At 34.6% G+C, this 20274-nt stretch overlaps 1 long non-coding RNA gene across 3 annotated transcripts in view; it reads right to left on the bottom strand.

Annotated features, from left to right (window-relative positions):
• The window catches only part of LOC119238980 (uncharacterized), a 511870-nt gene that overhangs the window by 112475 nt on the left and 379121 nt on the right, over positions 1 to 20274 (bottom strand). For all 3 annotated transcript variants that reach the window (XR_008549721.1, XR_008549720.1, XR_005123719.2), the window contains one exon: positions 9311 to 9398. This is a non-coding gene — a long non-coding RNA (uncharacterized LOC119238980). The remainder of the gene's footprint in view (positions 1 to 9310; positions 9399 to 20274) is intronic.

Genomic DNA, 20274 nt, shown 5'->3' with positions numbered 1-20274 from the left:
AGACTTTTCCTTTTTTTTGAAAGACTCCTGCATGCAAATGTAAAAAACCTTAAATCTAACAATTATTTCATGTGGAACATGTATAAAATATTCTCATTATTACTAAAACACTTTCCAACAAAATGAATCATATATGTCATGACAATGTCAAAAGGAATAGGTCCACTAATTCTATAACGTGGTTTTTCATTGTTTTGTTAAATATATTTTGTTCTGCAAAATTCTCTGTCCTCCTTAGATAGCTCTTTGTACCCTGTATCTGAAAACACATCTTTTTAAAAAGAGAACCTGAGAATGTGCTTGTGTTCAACATAAAATATCTGCTAAGGCAAAAAATTAAAAAATGTTCTTGTAGTTCTTTAACTTCCAACATAAGCCAATGTTTGAGAAAAGAAATGTGTTTGCTTTATACAGTACCATTCACAACCAAATTATCCCAAAGTGCTTTACAAAGTAATTAGTTGGAGACTAGTAAAAGAGTATGTAGGCAAACACAGGAGCCATTAAGACACTCAGCAATAGCTCACACACTGCTTTGGACATTAGAATCTTTTTTATTGAAAGTGGAGATGTTAGTTCAATTATAGAGTAATTTAATAGAATAATTGGAATTCCTCTGGGTCTAGTAAGTTTTACAGATCATCCAAAATGATAAGCTAACTCCATATACTTTTTTAAATTTCTAAAAATATCCAAGTGTGAATTAAAGCATATGTTTTCTCTCACATAATTTATTTACAAGGAATTATTGCTATGAAGTTGCATTATAAAAGAGACTTAAATGAGATTTATTTATTTATACAAGCATACAGTCAGAAGTTGCAGAGTATACAAAGAGACTTAAATCGATTTTCTTCAATTTAAATGATTAAAAGATTTATTTATTTACTAAAGAGGTATTATTTCACAAATTATTTTCATTACTATCTCCATTTGACAAATTCTTTACGTGTATTTCCCTGAGCTTCATTTGTACAAATTTCAACCAGAAATCCCTTTCTTTCTTCTCAATGTATTTCATGCCTACCCTTTTGTTAAGTCACAAATGAAAACTAACCTATGTCATGAAAAATTCCCCAACTGACACACCCACTTCCCTGCTTTTATGTAACTTTTCTTACATTTCTTACCTGGCCTTGGCTCAGGTTTCTTTTTATTACCATTTATATTTCAAGAATATGACCCATGAGGAGAGCAATAATGTCTATCATTTCATTTTATTCCCACTACTATGAGCAGGGAGATGACAAGGTCATATACATGGTTTCCAAAACCCCTGAAGACAGCAGTTCGGAGGATACAATGACAGGAGCTTCTCTCTCTAAGAAACTATCACACCATGATGGAGCAGTTGATAAATAGTCAAGCTTCTGGCTTCTCCTCTTTCACCACCCCTAGTTTCTTCCTCATTCACTCAGGTTTCAAATTCCTTTGATCAAGGGGTGCTCTTTTGACACCCCTTCACACATAGTCAACCACTTATAGGCAGATACAGTGACATGGCTTCTGTCTTGACCTTTTCATCATTTTGAGTGTCAAAGGCAGCTGGTGAGGAAGAGCTCAGCTGCTGTCAGACCATTTCTTACCTCCCTCAACCCTCATGTCACAGTGTGGACTACCCCCAGCCAGCCACACTTTCTCCACAGGAGAAAGAAAACTACTCAATAGCTGAAAGAGCAACCGGTAGAATGAATTTGAGAATAATAGGGCAGTTGGATTCTTACCTAAAACACATCATGAAATATTAAATTTTGTTCTGAAACCTGTCCTCTGATAATTGCAAAATTGTTGAGTGTGCACTAGTTTGAGTGTTTACAGAATAGAGGTCATAAAATCAATGATTTCTTGTAAGCAGAATTATGCCCTGTCAGTTTGGGTTTTTCAGTCACTTTTTTATTTCTTGGGTGGGTGCTCGCTTCCTTTGGAAGACTCTGGTCATTAGACATTTCTTAGTAACAGGTGCAGCACATTGTCAGCAAGACTAGATGGGCGCCACCACATAGTCCTCTGAGACAGAGGCTAGTTTCATTTCTATGGTCACAACCTACACTTCTTAAGCCCATCTGACTCACTAAGAAAACCTGCCCAGGTCAGAAGACTACTTATCACATTTCAAGGCAGAACCAGGTGCCTGGGATCAAGTGTTATATCTCAGTCACCCAGGGAATATGGATGCTATGGGTCACTACAAGTGGCAGATTGGCCCCTCTTGCTCAGTGGTGGCAGAAAATCAACACAAACAAGTTTATTCAAAAGGGGCTTTATTAGTTCACATTCAATATGGTCCTAGTTCAAGCTTGACTCGATCCTAAGGTTAGCAAGGTGTCATGAGGGCCTGATCTCTCTCCCACACTTAGCTTTCAACAATCTTTATGTTGGCTCCATTCTTTGAAATGAATTCCATTCATGGTGCCAGATGGATGCAAAGGCTTCAGCTTTATACTCTGACATTCAAGTGGTATTAGTCCCAGTGGATCTGATTACAATTCATTATCATATGCCCCTCCCTGCAACAATTACTCTGGCCAAGAGATTGCAATGACTTATTCCAGAAGCTGGAAATAAATCAAGAGCCATTAAATCAGCAAGAGAGGAAAGTGGAGGAAGCGTGGTTCATTGAGGGGAGTTGGGTGCAATTTAGAGGGAAAAAGAGAATGTAAAATGGCCAAAACAATAAACGATTACTACACTATAAATAGGAAAACAAATGTTTTTTTTTTTTCTTGTTTCACTAGGATTTGCTATAGTTAATGGTATTCTTTGTGACATAATTTTCTTCTATCACCCTTTAGGTGGACATTGTGTGAAAATCTGTATAAGCACTATTTAAAAATGTTGTCCTCTAAGTCTTACCTATAAGTTCACACATTTACAAAATAAGCATATATGTTCAGGACACATTATATACACCATAAATGATATTTTGTCTTTGTCAGCTTAAGTTATGGAAACCGATTTGTGTGATCAATATCCTCTAAGATAGGCAGAATAGTCACCTTGGTTGGGTTAAAAATTTTATATTTGAGAACTCATATCATAATATTTTCCCCAACTTTACAATTTATTTATTCACTGATATTATTTACTAAGCATCTATGCTGTGCCTGACACTATATTAGCTGCTAAAGATATAATGAACGACAGAGACAGAGCCCTCATGAAGTTAAAGCAAAGTAGTAATACAGCCACATTTTAATTTTGAAAACATCACTCATTGAGGGTATGTAAGGAGATGTGTTAGGTAGCTTCCACAATAGTGCAGGTGAGAGATAACTGGCGTTTAACTTAAAAACACCCAAGATGAAGTAAAATCTCAAGAGTAGGGGGGTAAGAGTGAACATGAATTTGTGGAGAAGTTGGCAATGACTGAAAATTAAGATTGAAGTGTTGTAGGACACTAATGTTGCTTTCCTTATAGCTGACATGCAAAACTGAATGAATGGTTCTCATTCTCTTCAAAAAGCATTACTTAAAGTGAACTAAGTTTTGAGAGATGCTGAATATTTTTACTTCTCCTAGGACACTAATAGTATGCCATGCATTCTACTTAGTTCTATGCCTATATTTTTCCCAACCAAAATATTATTGCTCTATACAGCAAGAGAAATAGTGTCTTAGGTTTCATCTTTGCTTTAGAGCCATCGTCATGCTTGGCTCACAGTAGTATTTTGTATTGTGCTTAATGTACTTTTGTGAACAAACTGACGGAATACATGAACAAGCAATTAAAAGCCATGTTTTTCAGTGCCTATAAAATATGATCAGATTATATTCCTTTCCATTTTCCATTATCTTTACTGAAAACCCTGTTTAAAAGATAAAATTCTGAATTGTGAGATCATATGGTAGATCTATTTTTTGCAAAAAACACTAATTCAGAGCAATATAAGCACAGCCCATATTCACCGCGGCACTATTTACAATAGTCAAGTTATGGAAGGAACCTAAGTGCCCAAGGACAGAGGAGTGGATTAAGAAGATGTGGTGTGTGTGTGTGTGTGTGTGTGTGCATGCCCACATTTGTGCATGTGCATATATACATACATATATATGCATACACACAATGCAATATTACTCAGTAACAAAAAAGAATGATGAAATCTTGCAGTTTTCTACAACATGATGGAACTGGAGGGGGTTCGGATTGGCAAAAATAAGTCAGATGGTTTCATTCATATATAGAATATCGGAAAATAAAGGGACAAAAACAAACCAAAAAAAAACCAACAACAAAACAAAAAAATCTCAACAAAAATCTCAATAAAAATGAGGCTACCAATGGGTGAAGGGGAGAGTGGAAAATAAAAATGGAAGGGGATCACAATGGACTCTGGGGGATACCTATGGGGGTTGTGGTGGTAAGTGTGGTATGGAAACATCTGAAGAGGTATCATCCTATATTTCTGAATTGTATACAGTATTGTAAACCAATGTTACCTTAATAAAAACCAACTATTAAAAAAGTAAAATTCAGAAATTTTTCAGTCATAACTACATTTCATTTATGATTAGACTCATATTTTTTCACAATAACCTATCCTCATTTTTAGAGGGTGCTTTTAATTGAATAAGAGCAGCCAAAGTAATTATAGTGAAAAATATACTATACAGAGATGCAACAGTGTGCATTTTTTCTATTGTGTAAAGCTAAGGGAAGACTAAGCCAGAAAGGCCACTTTCAACATTTAAGAGCCCTTTCGACCCCCACACCTACCATTAATAGCTACGTTAAGTGGGAAGAATAGAACAGGGAAAGATAAATAAGGACATACAGTCTCCATGTTAAAGTTTTTACATATTATCTAGAAGATGGTCATTTGGAAATCTTGTCCTCTTTGCCTCTGAACCCCTCAAGCATTTTCTAAACAGTCATTGGACTACATAAGTGCTCCATAATTGACCACTATTATAGCATTAGATGATGAATTATCTCATTTTTCTATTTAACTTTTCAAACATTTGTCATATTTAAACTTGAATTCCAGAAATACCTTAATCTTCTGTGCAGTCTAATCTCAATCCTTACATAGTCTTGATTATAGTAGGCACTTGCTTGGTTGCTAGGCTTTCCACAATTATTATATCAATTTATTAGATGGTTCTATTCTTTCAGTGGTGGATGGTCAGCCTTCAGAATATGAATAAAGAACATATTCTTTCTGACAATGTTCCTCCCACCATTTCTAGTTTACTATAATGTTCTTCCTAGGTTGGCATTATTTCCAATCAAAATTGATTTCAACTCAATCATAAATCTCCCATTTATCTTCAGAAGGAATGGTTCCTAAAAAACACCCTCAGGGTTATTTTTTAATCTTCTGATCTTGTAATCACAAGAACTCAAATAGTTCCCAAGTTACTCTATAACCTTTAGACAAGGTTTGATTTATTTTCTTAGTTTCATTTTGCCAGATTTCTCATTTCAAAGATTGCTCAAAAAAATGAGGTCTACAGTACCTTAACACTGGCTCTTTCCTTGATACATGTCCTTCTGTTAACTGAACACAGGTCATAAACATTGGAAACACACATGTGACATTTTCTATGATAATCATTAACAGAAATCTGATAGATGTTTCCTCTCATTAAAAGGAACCTGATATGTTTTTGCGCCTCAAAATCACCTTGGATAGAACAGTATCTAGACTCATGCCAAAGGAATCACAACATTCTCTAATGGAATCTCCAGATGGCCCATTGTTTCTCAGCTCTGATTCTGCATCACATCGCTAGAAGTAAATTATAAAAATATGCAGGGTGCTCTTTACCCCTGAGTTTCTGAATTTAAGCTTAGACCATTAGTGATACCAAAAATCAGTTGGGTTTGAGAAGCATACTGCACTAGTCAATAAAAGAAATATTTTTTTGTTTTGTTTTGATTGTATTGAAACAAAACTCTGAATACCTCGCTTCAAGTTCTTTATGATTCTGCTGGTAATTAACCTGTGAATTTTGGTAAGCCATTTTATATTTCCAAGTCTCATTTTTTTCACTTGTAAAATAAAACGTTGAGCTGAAATGATTCAATGCTTCATCAGACCAACAAATATTATCTCCTAAATTCCAGACACAATGTTTCAGATTTGATGCAACCAATATGAGCCAGTCATTGACACTGGATTTCTTTTAAATTGCATTACTTTTTTATTGAGGCAACATTGGTTTACAGCACTATATATGGTGTAGAGGTATAAAATCACACCTCTTCACATGTATGTTACCACACCACTCCCACCTCCAAAGTACACATAATCCTCTAATGTAGGACCCATCCACCCATCCTCCCTGGCATCCTCAATTCTACAGTCAGATTTCTAGGGTTTGTTTTGGTTTAGCTTTGTCCGTTCCTTTGTTTCATTTTTTTCCCTCTATATTCCACATCTGAGTGAAATCATCCATTATTTGTCTTTCTCTTTCTTACCAATTTCATTTAGCATAACCCCCTCCAGTTCCATCCATGTTATTGTGAGTGACAAAGTTCATCTTTTTTTAAAAAGATTTATTTTTATTTATACATACAAGAACTGGTGTGTAGGCCAGAGGAGCAGTTGGTGAGAGGATTCACCAGAGACAGAGTGGGGAGCAGAACAGGCAGATTAACTGAAATACACTGCCAAGGGGAGCTGCGGGCAAAAAAGGAGAGGTCATGTGGGTTATCTTCCTGGCTGAGGATCAAACTCTTGGTGCAGTGGCTGGCAATAACTTGATAGTGCGAGACTTAACCCCTTGTGCCACCAGGGATCCCACCCCCCTTATTTTTTAATAGCTGAGTAGTATCCTATTGTGTCTATATATGCCTCCTCTTAATCCACTACTCTGTCATTAGGCACCTATATTGTTTCCATAACTTGGGTACTGTAAATAGTGCTGTGATGACCACAGGAGTACATATATCCATTTGAATTACTGCTTTTGTATTCTTCAGGGAGCTACCTAGGAGTGGAATTGCTGGATCATATGGTAGATCTATTTTGAAAAACTCCCACACTGTTTTCCAAAGGATTACACGAGTCTATATTCTCACCAACAGTGAATAACAGTTCTGTTTTCCCCATACCATGGTGAACTTGCTATATTTAGTCCTTGAGATATGGGCCATTCTTCACAGGTTTAAGGGGGTATATCATTGCAGTTTTGATTTACATTTCCCAGATGATAAATGGTTATGGGCATTTTTTTGTATGTCATCTGTATTATTTCTCTGGAGAGGGACCTACTTAGTGATTCTGCCATTTTTTTTTTGATTGAGTTATTTGTTTTCTTTTGTTGAACTGTATGAGTTCATTGTAGATAATGTATATTAGCTCCTTGTATGGATTCTGTGCAAATATTTTCTCCCATTTGGTCAGGGTCCTTTTGTTTTAAGATTGTTTCTTTTGTTATGCTGAAACTCTTTAATTTGATATACTTCCATTTTTTGGTCCATGGAATTTTAACAAGTGGCTATCATAGCAAGCAATGAATTTTCATTTACAATTCAGTTCTTACCAAACAGATTTTTAATTCAACAAAAATTTTATTTACTGCTTTCCAAACACTCTTTCTTTTACCTTTCTGCTTATAGTTAATTGTTTCATCAAGTAATTAAATTGTTATATTACTTTGAAGGATTCTTGTAGATGGAGTTCAAGGTTGTTTTCTTATATTTAATCTCCCTGTTCCCTACTATATCTGGGTAGGATGAAGTAGATCACAATAATTTTTAATTGAGATGCAGAAATGAATAATAGGCAGAAACCATGGCCCAGGAAATAGGAGGTTAAGCAAGTGGGTTGATGTTATTAAGGGCAAGATGAGGGACCACATCACTGTGTCTGTTTCTAGTCCAGGGAACCTGCAAGTATGACCCCCAAATCTATATAATCAGATCATTGGCACCTAATGGCCCATCACAGATGATACCCTGCTGAAGAACTAATTCCCTAGATCTGGTAAGCCTTCTGCATACACATTACACATTATCTTGTCTCTTTATATGTAATAAAAATGAATAGAATCATTCATATTCTTATTACCCCGCTTTTCAAGTACTTCATTATTTTATCTTCTAGTTCATCTCTCTTAATCTTGGTGGTATTTCCTCCCAGCAACCAACTTTCTCTTATATTTTAATATAATCCTAAATAAATAGTGTTTTACCTTTTGCTTTCTACCTTAGCAAAAGCTTGAGAGTGATTTCTCTACCTTTTGTTTTTCTCCACCTTAGTATTTCTCCCAAACATATAATGTGGACTTCTGAAGTCTATTGCATAAAACATTTCAAATGTTCTGATTTTAAAATTATGAAGTAGGTTGTACAGATATTTGTACAGATATTAATTTGGATTGATTGCCTATTATGAACCTCACTAACCCCCTTTACCTTCTCTTGCTTTATTATTTAATTTTTTGGGTTCAGTTTGGGGTCTGAGTATAATTTGGAGTCAAAGAAAATTAGCAATTTGGGGTGATCCTGTATTGCATTCACTCTGCAGAGCAGACTGAATATATTTTTAGGCACTGCATGTTTATAACCTAATTTCCCCTCATTACTTTACAGAGGTGACCTTGTTCTAATACCTTCAGCACCTGATGTTATAAAAGTGAAATTCTTTTTAAACCTGCTCTGTTAATGCGTTCCTGCTCAGAAACAAATGCAAGATAACATTAACATTCCTGCCACAAAATACCTGCTAATTTGCTTGCAGTGAAGATAGAAAGCTTTTCATTACATATCACAAACTTCATTTATGTAGAATGAGTCACCAGGCTTGCTAAAAAGCCAATGAGCATCTAATCTCTAATGCTGCCTTTAGCTCTCACATCAATCCTCCTAGTTCAACTCATCTTTTATCAAGCTATTCGGTCTTTCTCTAAAAAAAAAAAAAAAAAAATTCTACCCTGTTACAAAATTGTGTTGTTCATCTGTCAAAAGAGCTTTGATTTATGCTTTTTTTACATTACCGCTTCGGAGAAGAAAATGCATACACACAGAGGAATATGCTATTTTCTTATTAAGGTCAGAATGAAATCTGTGCAACAGAAAATGAACAACTTGGTTTCAAATAAATGATGATATTATTAAGTTCATAAAAGTTGCATTCTTGATCTTAAGTTCTTCTTGATATGTGTCCTTCCATGTTAAGTTTCTTTTGAAAGTGATCTGCAGAGACCCATGCAGATTTATACGCCATCCCCAGGCACAAGTGAAAAAAAAAAAAAAAAAAAGAAAGAAGCTTGCAACGTCTTGATTTGTTCCACACATATTAAGACAATGACAATAGCATTTCAATTATGGTAATTCTATTAAAGTTATATCCTTATAGCATACCATCGTTGATGGAGTCTTCTATATGGCTCTCAGAACTTCCTTCAGATTAACCCTGGAGAGCTTCTTTGTGCCAGCCTTGGATCATTTCCTTAGGAAGGAAACAAAATTGTGCTTTTTGTATACTACTCAACTGTAGATATTCATTAAACATATTTAATGAATGTTCTTACTTATTAGACACAAAATTCCCCAAGAGTTTGTGGGACTCAAAAAAACCTCACTGCATACTTCCCTAAGAACAAACTCCTCTGCACTGGCAGAAGTAGGTAGCAAATTAAATTGAATTGTATAATCTGAAGGTGAAAAGTCAATAAAGGTAAAGAACCTGTGTGTAGAAGATAGTAGATATTCTATCACTCTGGCTTGGTGACATAGTATGCAAAATTAAGAGGGTTTTTCTTCATTTATTTACTTTTTTTTTCTCTTAAACACCAAAGACATTTTGTCCTTCCCAATGGGCAAACAGAGAGTTAGCAGCAAAGCCTGAGGTCATTATGCTCAATTTGTTGTACTGTAGGACCTAATAGGTTTTCATCTTATCCTGATGAGAAACAGAAGGTTAAGTAGAGCTCCAGAGAGAATTCTTCCCAGAATGAAGACTAGTCTTATTTGTCTATTAAAAAAAGCACACAATTCTCATAGTATGACTTTTGTGTGATTAAAATTGAAAGAAGGGTCACAAATAACACAGATAGTCCCTAGCACTTGAATGTCACCAACACCACAGGTCTTGGGATTCTAATTCAGATCTTTTCCAGAAGTTATACATATCAATTAGACACTCTTATCCCATAAGTCAAGGATATATACACAAAAAGATTATATGCAAACAGTATCCTCAAGTACTCCTGCTTCTTAATTAACAATTCCAGTAAGTATATTGAAACCATCCTATCATACTCAGTTTTTCCAAATTCTCCTTAAGACCTCAAGTTTTCCCAACATTATTCATTTCAAAATCATCACATTATTAGAACAGAAAAAAACTTGTGAATCTTCAATTTTCTGAATTACTCATTTACTTACATCAGATATTTTTATGCCTAAATGAGTAATAGTCGAGTTCATTTGATGCTAAGAAAAATTGACTTATTCTGAAACAATTTTCAAATAATTTTCGTGTTGAGGATTTCTCTGTAACTTGTCAAACACCTTCATTTATTTCTGGCAAAATTTTCAACCCTAGAAAATTTACATTAAAATTACCATAGTGAAGGTATGCAACTACTTATTTCCCAGTGTGTTTATAAACATACCTTTCATGAGCCTTGTAACAAAAAGAAGACATGTGATCAATTAATATACTGTCACCACTAGAGTAAACTGGAAATAATTTTGTTTCACAATTAGAAAATCTAATTTCTAGCTGTAGTTTCAATAAATATAAGCATTCATTTGGATAAGTCAGATTATCCCTCTGAACTTTAGTTTATTCAGACACTAATTTGACTTACTGAAATAAAACTATGAGCTATACATTGTCTAGAAATGAACAATAACAAATGTCAACCAACAAGGGCTGATACATTAAAGACTCAGATGTACATTTAAGATTACCTATATGACACTAAATATAAAACAAAGTTAGTAAAACTAGTAAAAGGGAAATTACATGAGAAATATTATTGTTAAATACTGTTTATAGCAAGTAAAATAAGAAACTTGCAAATGGTATACTGATTATGCAAATACAAAGTATTATCATAAACATCTTTCTGGTAAATAATCCCAAGCAGGTATATAATGGGCCCTCAAAAAAAAAAAAAAAAATGATAGCCATGTCCTAATCCCTGGAATTTCTGTATATGATACCTAAATTACAAAAGGAGTTTTTCAGGTATGCTTACATTAAGTAGTTTTGGGTGGAAAGACTGCCCTCAATAATCTCGGTAAGCACACTGCAGTCACAAGAGTCCTTCATGGTAGACAAGGGAAGAAGGTCAGAGTTGTTGAGATATGAGAAAAATTCAGTCACCCACCAATGCTGGCTTTCAAGGAGGAGGAAAGTGAACATGAAGCAAGTTATCTAGATGACCTCTACAAAAGATAGACAAGGTTGAGAACGAGAGTCTTTCCTAGACCTTTCGTAAGACAATATAGCTCTTCTGACACCTCCAATTTAGTCCATTGAGATCCCTGTTGGATTTCTAACCTGTAGGTCTGTAAGATAATAAATTTCTGTGATTTTAAGTCACTAAACTTGTAATAGTAATCTGTCACAGTAGCCAAAGAAAACTAATAAGCTATGCACTAAGATCTTCAATGTGAGAATGAAGTAATTCCTAGAAGCTCAACCTCCAAGAATGAAAGGCAAAGTAGGAGGGAAGAATTATTGACTAGGTCATAGAAGGGAGGGTATGGAGCATGGAAAACAGACAGGGTAACTTAAGTGAGGTGAGAGCAAAAAACAGACATGAAGTGTAACTGATCCATCATTCATATATTAAGTATCTGTTGTATACATAATTGTGTACTATAAAAAAGCTAAATTCAATAGATGTTCTTAAGTGCAGAATCCAGTTAAAGAAAGATAATAACATTACAGGATAGCAGTGTGTAAATGTCATAAAATAGTAGAAATGTGCACATAATTTAAATAGTATAAATTATACAAAGTCCTGTGAGTTCTATGAGTCCACAACATAGAGATTTGACAAAGGGAGAGTAGTGAGGATGTGGATGTGAAAAAGTGCAAAAATAACAAAAGTTTAAGGACAGTGGAAGACTAAAAGAAGTAAAAATGTGCAGTGAATGGGAAATTCCTATCCCTACTTTCCACCATAATTAGAACATTTCGGTGCTTATCTTTTTTGTACATATTGGACTCCTAAGAAAGGTTTCTTTTATATAAAGATATGAAACGTTTTCAAATAATTGATGACCACTGCAGCAATTAACAGGAAACCAGTGAACAGATTTAACTTTGAAAATTCCATGAATACTCTGGCAAGAATGTAAACGATGGAAGAGAGACATCAACTGCGGTAGCCCGATTTCAAGCTTTATGGAGAAAGAAGTGAAAAAGACAAAAACATGAGAGGTTCAAAAAGAAAAGGACTACTAGTACTTGATTATGACCATATAAGGGGATGACTTAAAAGTATCCTAGGATTTTAGGCTTAAAGATCAAGGTGAATAGTGCTGCCTTGTTCACTGAGTAGCAACTCTGGTTTTAAATACTAATTTCATCCTGATAACAATGCTAGGAAATGGCTTGTATGAATATTCCAAGTTTACTTATGAGGAAACTAAGACTGAAGGAGATTAAGTGATTTGCCCATGGTCACCTAGTTAGGTATTGACAGGGTTATGGTGGAATTCAGGCAGTGAGGCTCTGGAACCCATGATCTCAGTCCCCATGCTGTATAGCAGGTAGCAGTTATTTAGAGAAAGGCAGAAATTTCAATTTAAAAATTGAGCTTTGAGGAAAATGAAACAGAATAACTCTGTGGTACATTTTGGTATCATTATAGGGAAATCTCAGAACATTACTGCAGTGTAGAACAAGGTTGACCCTGACAAAAGATAAATCTAGATACCACTAAATTATTGTTTGAGTCAATAGGACATCTTGACTTTTGCTGAGTGTGCTGAGAACTATAATATTATTTCACTATCACTAAACCGTAGCAATTCATAAAGGAATTAGAGAGAAAACTATTTCCCCAGGGACAGTCAAACCATATGGCTGTTATAGAAATATACTTTCATACAGCATCAAATTTAAGAAGTGTTATTAAAATCTCTTTATATCAAATAAGTATAATTTCTAAAAGGTCTATAGAATATTAAATAAATCCCTGTAACAAGGAAATTATCTGATTATTCATTAGTTGACCTTTACACATTTAAACAAATTAAAAACTGTATTTTACTTCTTATGTTGTAGATAAATTCTTTCTTGGGGCATCCCTGGTGGTGCAAGGGGTTAAGCACCGCACTATGAAGCAATCCACAGCCTCTGCAGCATGAGTTAGATCTCCGGTCGGCCAGAGAGAAACCCACATGGTGCAGCAGACCTCTCCTGTCTCGCCTGCTGCTCCCCTCAGCAGTGTATTTCGGTCAGTCTGCCTGTTCTGCTCCCCCCTCTGTCTCTGGTGAATCCTCTTACTCGCTCCCCCATCTCTGGCCTGTACCCCAGCTCTTGTATGCATAAATAAATAAATCTTAAAAAAAATCCTTTCTTAAGGTTTGGTTACTGAACTATCACTGATAACAATAGATATTTGTTCCAATTCAGGTATGGAGTTTCTGGAATATAATTAGAGATATGCAAACTCATGTGTAGTCAAGAGAAGCCTCATCACCCAAGGTACTCAACAAAATTCTTTACCAGCTGCATATTGCCTGTTAAATTTAGATCAAGATTGACAAAATGTTTCTCCCCACCCTGTGGTGTTTTTAACTCAAAAGCCAAACTTCTAAGACTCTTTTGCCCTAGTTTTACTTTTTATTTATTTATTTTTTGAGAAATCTTTCCTCATAGGCGCCTTTAGAACTCTTGTGAAACTTCTTTTTTTTTCTCTTTGCTGTTTGGAATTCCACTTCTGAGTTACAACTACGTGAAAGCTTTAATATAACCACAACAATAAAAACAAAAACGTGGCATCAGATGGAATCTGACCTTCTGGCAGGCAGAATGGAACAAAATCTCTCCTTTAAATCCCTCCAGTATTTGGTGAATCTTCTAATCCTAAAGAGCTGACTCTTATTGATTCTTTTCATGTTATAAAAAGAAATATCATATCTGAAGAACTTTTTTTTGAGTCTGGATATTCTCAGCTACTTTGCTGACAAGAATTCTAATGCTGAATAAAGAGTCAATAATAAGTACCAAAGACAGGCTGGCCATTTGGAAAAAAAATAAAATTAAAATGAGGTATCTTTGGCTTTCTTTGATTTCATATTGAGCAACTTACGGCTTCCTGACATATACTTTACTTGGTTGTTAAATCTGAGTCTATGTCACAAACAGTTTGAGAGAATTTGCAAATATTGAGAATATGCTGAGATTAACTCAAAGGTAAGTCAATATGAAAACATTAGGACACATATATACATATATACTTATACAAACACATACATACATACGCTTGCTATTCTCACTATGTATCAACCTGTTTCCAATGTGAAATTTCAAACATCTGTCTAAGAACATTCAGAACACATATATTCACTTATATGATGTGTCAACACTTCAGGGCTTTCTGCCCATTGTAAACTATGATTTTCTGAGTTTCAAGTCCCAGCTGCCATTCACTCTGGAAGTTAAGAGAATTGTTTTGGGAGCTCTTAGGTCACTCTGCTGCATCTGGGTCACTGAGCTCAGATCTAGGCAGAACAGAATGTTGCTCTTCTCCCAAAGGACTTCTTTTTTAGTGCATGCTGCTTTTAATATTCACTCTCTCCCTGGGGTCAAACTGGGTTACTCTCAGTCCAGCTCAGCACAGTGGCCAGATTTCTGACACTCTTGAGGATATGGTGGGTTACACAGTTGTTTACAACATGGGTAATGAGCCACATATAGATCAGTTAATAAATCCTAGAATCTCACGATAAAAACAAAGACTTTCCACAGATATATCCTTAAGCAAATCATTAAAATAATTTAGTAACTAAAGTGTCAATGATTAGAATGTGATTATTTTCTAATCTACAAGGTAGGCCTGTGGGATGTATCTCAAAGGCAGCACAATATAGAATCTTTAATATATTTGTTTGGTGTCTAGTGAAATATTGTTTAATAAAAGCCAATTGAAAGACACAATGCCTTTATAAGGTTCCTTCTAACCCTGGTATTTTATTAGTCAGTCTAGGGATATATCCAAAGTAATTAGTTACACCAAAACCACAATTAGTTTTAAAATGGCTAAAATCCATACCAATAAATAAGGTGCCAATTGTGATTGTACTTCATCAATAATAATACATTGTAGAATACCTTATGCAGAAATGAATAAATAAACCAGCCATCTGAGTATTACTTTTAGATGATGGAATGCAAAATATCATGAATAATAATAAGAATATGAGTTCTTTGAATTGTATTTAACAATTATCGGGGTGCAGAGAAAATCATCCCTAACCCCAATGGGTTCTTCTAGCTTGAAAAATAATCAGACAAACAACAGATAGATTGACAAGAGAAAAAAAAAAGTTTAATTCCTGCATACATGGGAGAGAACCAGTAAGACTGAATAATTCACGTCTATGCCTTAGACAAATTATTAATCTTAAATAACTTCAGCTGAGACAAAATTCCTTGGTGGGTGGTGGGGAGGGGAAGGGGGAGGTCAGTTTGGGAAGGTTATCAAAGATGACAGTAAATAAAAGTTATGATTGCCAATCAGATTTATGTTCTGCCTTCTCCATTAAAATGTTGAGGAATTCTGCCTTCCTGGTGCAGTGAGGGAGAGGCTATTACAGAGACAAACTTTCCTTTTCATATATACATGTCCCTTTCAAATGGTACCACTAATGATATAAACCTTCCCAAAAAGACATACTTTGAGGTGTCTCCCCTACACAATGAGAAGTATAACATGCCTTGACAATTCTTATAGAAATGCTGAGATGTCCAAAAGTGCAATTTTTTGCCTTTATATGAGCTCATACCTAAATTGACTTAGACGAAAGTCTGTTCTCTTAGATGAGAATTACGTGACTACTATCAATGACTGTTAAGAAAAAAAAAAATCAAACTCATTTAGTACTTTCAGACCAAGAAAATTTAACATGCAGAATGAAGCAAGTGAAAAAAGATACATTGGGTAGCTAAACTGAGTAACATGAAGCACAACAAAGATTAATAACAGTAGAAAGAGACCTAATGCCCCTAGGAAAGAATGAACACATGGATGATGAGATGGGGTAGCATAGAAAGAGCAAAAAGGTAGTGTTGTCAAATTCATTGCTTGGCAGGCAGCAATAGAAACCATGGAACAGGAGTTTTCCGCAGGAGTTGAAAACAGTATGTGACTACACATTCACTATCAGAAATGCAACCCCTTCTCATATTCACTGATGCCCATAATTTGCAGCATGTAACCAAAAGTCAACAGATAAGAAAATCTGTTACACAGAACAAAAAAGGGAATGTGTAAAATAGACAGGCAGCAACCAAACAGGCAAATGACCAGCAAAATGAAAATTTTAAGAATACATATATATCAGCTCATCCAACCTCTTACCTCTTCCAAAATATTCCTAACTAGAAACAGTTATAAAAAATATCTGTACTTATGAGGAAACAAAATCCATCATTTGTAGTCTGATCACATTTTCTAATGTTCACTGATGTGATAACCATCCTTCTTAAAGTTATCACTTCAGTCATAAAGTTCATTTTGTGACCATAATTATTATTTTATTTGATTGGCTATAGAAGCTAAATATCCCTTGAGTTTATTCTTCAAGAGTAAACATAAAGACTGATATTGAGATGCCATGGCCGAAACCCAGAGAACTTATAATTCCATACTCCTTTAAATATTTTTCAAGTGTTCTGTATATAGACTTTTTGTGCTTCTGCTTAGTGTGGAGGCATAAGAATATTTAGTTAATCAAAGTTGTTCCTATCCTAGCTTCACCTCATAAAATCCAATCCATATCTGTTCTGTTCAGAACACTACCTTCTATTTTGCATAAATATTTCCTTTCCTGGGAGGTAATATCAAAGCTTACTCATATAAAAATATCATTGACTTTCAGTCTCTTTTCTGTTTTAAGTGTTCTTCTAATGCTCTATGTCTAATTCATTAAGAATATATTTTGATTTTTTTTTTCTGCTGAGTTATTGTCGTAAGCCAGTTTTTAGCTCTGACAATGTAGTTGTTTTCATCCTAGCCAAATCCAATTAAATTTTCAAGTAAAACTTCAAGACATATTTTATCAAAGCTTTTACTCCAATTACAAACAAAATTCAGGAATGGAAAACAACTATGTGCCTTTCCTCAGTGTTTTTTTAATTCCATCTAAAGTTTTGTTATTTTTTCTTGTATTAGCATGGTTTCTATAGAATTTAGTGTTGGGGGGGGAGAGAAACAGGAAGAAGATGGGCATTTTCTGTGTTAGGATTCTCCAAACAGAACCAATGAGATATATGTATGTGTGTCTATATTTGTGTGCGTGTATGTGTGTGTGTGTGTGTGCGCTTGCGTGTGTGCATGGTTTAAAGAATCGGTTAAATGTAACTGTGGAGGCGGCAAGTTTGAAGTTTTCAGGACAGGTCTGCAAACTAAAATTCTGGTAAGAATGAAGGCAATCAGGCAGAATTCCTTGCTTTTACTTGCTTTTCCTGATTAAAATGTTAATCAAGTAGAAATGGTGACATCTATTTAGACTGGCCTCTCACCAAAAAACCTGGTACCATCACCTCGTTCATGAAGGTGACACATAAACTTAACCACGTTTTCCTTGGTTACAAATTCCTTCTTTGTGTTTTCAGCTAATGTGAAACCTATTTCATGTGAATTAGATAGCATCATCATCTAATATTAAAAATATAGTGAAGTGAGCTATATGGGAAAATGTGCAATCCAAATACATGACTATTATTTCGAGAATATTATTTAAGAAATTAGATCTCATTCTAAGCAAATACATTAAAATGACTAACAATATTTTCCATGCAGAAAAACTGACAAAACTCCTGTAGCACAGCTAACATAACATATTTATGGCAAAATGCCTACAAAAACTAAGCTGGATTTGGATTTGTAAAATATATTTTTTCTTAACAATGCTGAACATTGAGTCTTGTTTAAAAACAAAATGCACAATTTTAAAGATCTAATTGACTATATTAAATGATTCATGAAATGAGCAACTTCCTGTGGAGACATTACAGACCTTCACAAAAGGGAGGGTTTTTTTTATATATAGAAAGAGGCTGGGGTAAGATTATTAGTTTAAGATTATTTTAGGTAAAGCTACCGTCCCTCAGGGGCAGTGGGGTTCTCATCATGCAGATAACCTAATGGTACTGATTACGAACTCCATTTTTAGTCTGTTCTTTCTAATTTCAACACTATACTCTTCTTTGTATTATCTTAATGTTTCATATATTTTACAAAAGTAAGTTTTTATTGGCTACATATAAAGTATCATTTTAAATGTGTAGTGAAATCATTTTTTCTACAATAGACTTATTTTAGTAAGTTTAAAAGCCAATGCTCTACTTTAATTGTTGAATACTATCAGCACACAAAGGAAGTCTTCCTCACCCTTCTGGATTTTTCTAGGATGACAAATAAGCAATGATCAGACAGACTAATAAGAGAAAAAAAAACAAAAATACATTTAATAACAACATATATACCTTCTGAATACACTGGGGAGACCCAAGAAGACTGAGTAACTCACTGCCAAGGTTTCGGACACCAAGATTAAAAAACCTCAACAAAGACAAAAGGAACTTGGGGGAAGGTCAGTTATGGACCATCACCACAGTCATCATGGAAGGCACACTGAACAAAAGGTATGACTGTTGTGCAGGCTTAAGGTCTGCTTTCTCCATTGAAAAGAATTAACAGTAGGTCCTCCTTGTACAGTGAGGAAGACACCCTTACAGAGAGATTGTTTCCTTTGCCCAGTAAATGTCTTTTACACAAAAAGGTATATTTTAGGGTGGCAGGTTTTTGCTTCTCTAAACTATTACTTCAAACCTTATTAAGCATTAACATTGGATTCTCTAGTATTTTATACAGCATTCTAGTCCATAAAATATTGTTTTCTATAAAAATCCTGCTCTCTTGCTTTTTACAGATCTACATATAAAAAAGCAGTCATAATAAAATTAATGATCCTAAGGAGACTAATTTCTTGTCACTTTATAATTTTTATTAATTAGAATCCATTTCTCATATATTAATGATCTTTATTAAGCTTTCAATTTCTCCAGCCAAGATTAGAATAAAATAGCTCTCCTTTAATCCTTTTGTTCAATGTTGTTTAAATTTTTATTCATGTCTTTCAAAAGCTCAACTGCTATAGAGTTTAAGAACTTAAAAGTTCTTAATTTCTTCAGTTTCCTAATAGTAGGATGGATGGCTATCAAATTTGAACTCCGTTAGAAAATACTTTTGCCCTTCCTTTTTATTAAAGAACTTAAGCACTATTTAGATTATCAAATCACATACTACTTTTAAAATAATAGTTTCAAAATTAGAATTAAACTTTCATGGATTTTCCTGTCACAAAACCATATGGTAAACTTGTGTATAAGAAAAATATGGATTATTAATAGTTCCTTTTCTGAAGATAACGCTTTAACGCTTTTCTCTTTATAATTTAAAGATTTTTCATAAACATATCCTCATTAATCTTCTCAATGTCCCCTAAGGTAATTGTGTATGCATGATTTCCATTTTACAGATTACAAACTAACCTAAGGAAACGGGGTGTCATGGGATTCATTTTCTTTCTCATGCCACAGCTATGACCCACAAAGATTTCAAATTTATATTAGGCATAGACTTTATTTCACTCTTCTATAGTATCCCCAAAAGTCAAGAGAATGCAGTCTTCTGTGACTCAGGAAAATGTTTCAAAGTCAGAAAGCTACAGGCTTTTAGAGACATAGCTTCCTCACTTAAGCAAATTATTTAACCTCTCCAAGTTTACAATCTGTAAAACACCTGCTCGCTCTACAACACAGTATGTGAACTCTAATGAAAAAAGTACATAAATGCAGCTTGTAAACTGCAGTTCTGATATAAATGTTAGTTGTTTTGTTATGCTTATATCCCCACTTGACACTTTACTTTGAAGCAAAGATTGAATCTTATAATGTTGGCCTCCTTCAATCCATAGTACAGGTACATCAGATATGTTCACCAGTCATTTACTGGATGCCTTAATGTATCAATGTTTTGGCTACTCTCTGTGTCAGGTCCTGGTGTAGATGGGGTGCATTTTTAAATGTACTAGGAAGTCCTGCAATCACCAAATGCCTGAGGGAAGTA

The sequence above is a fragment of the Talpa occidentalis genome, unplaced genomic scaffold, assembly GCF_014898055.3.
Source record: "Talpa occidentalis isolate TD23 unplaced genomic scaffold, MPIMG_talOcc4v2.1 talOcc4.11, whole genome shotgun sequence".
NCBI lineage: Eukaryota > Metazoa > Chordata > Mammalia > Eulipotyphla > Talpidae > Talpa > Talpa occidentalis.
This window is presented reverse-complemented; position numbering and strand designations above follow the sequence as displayed.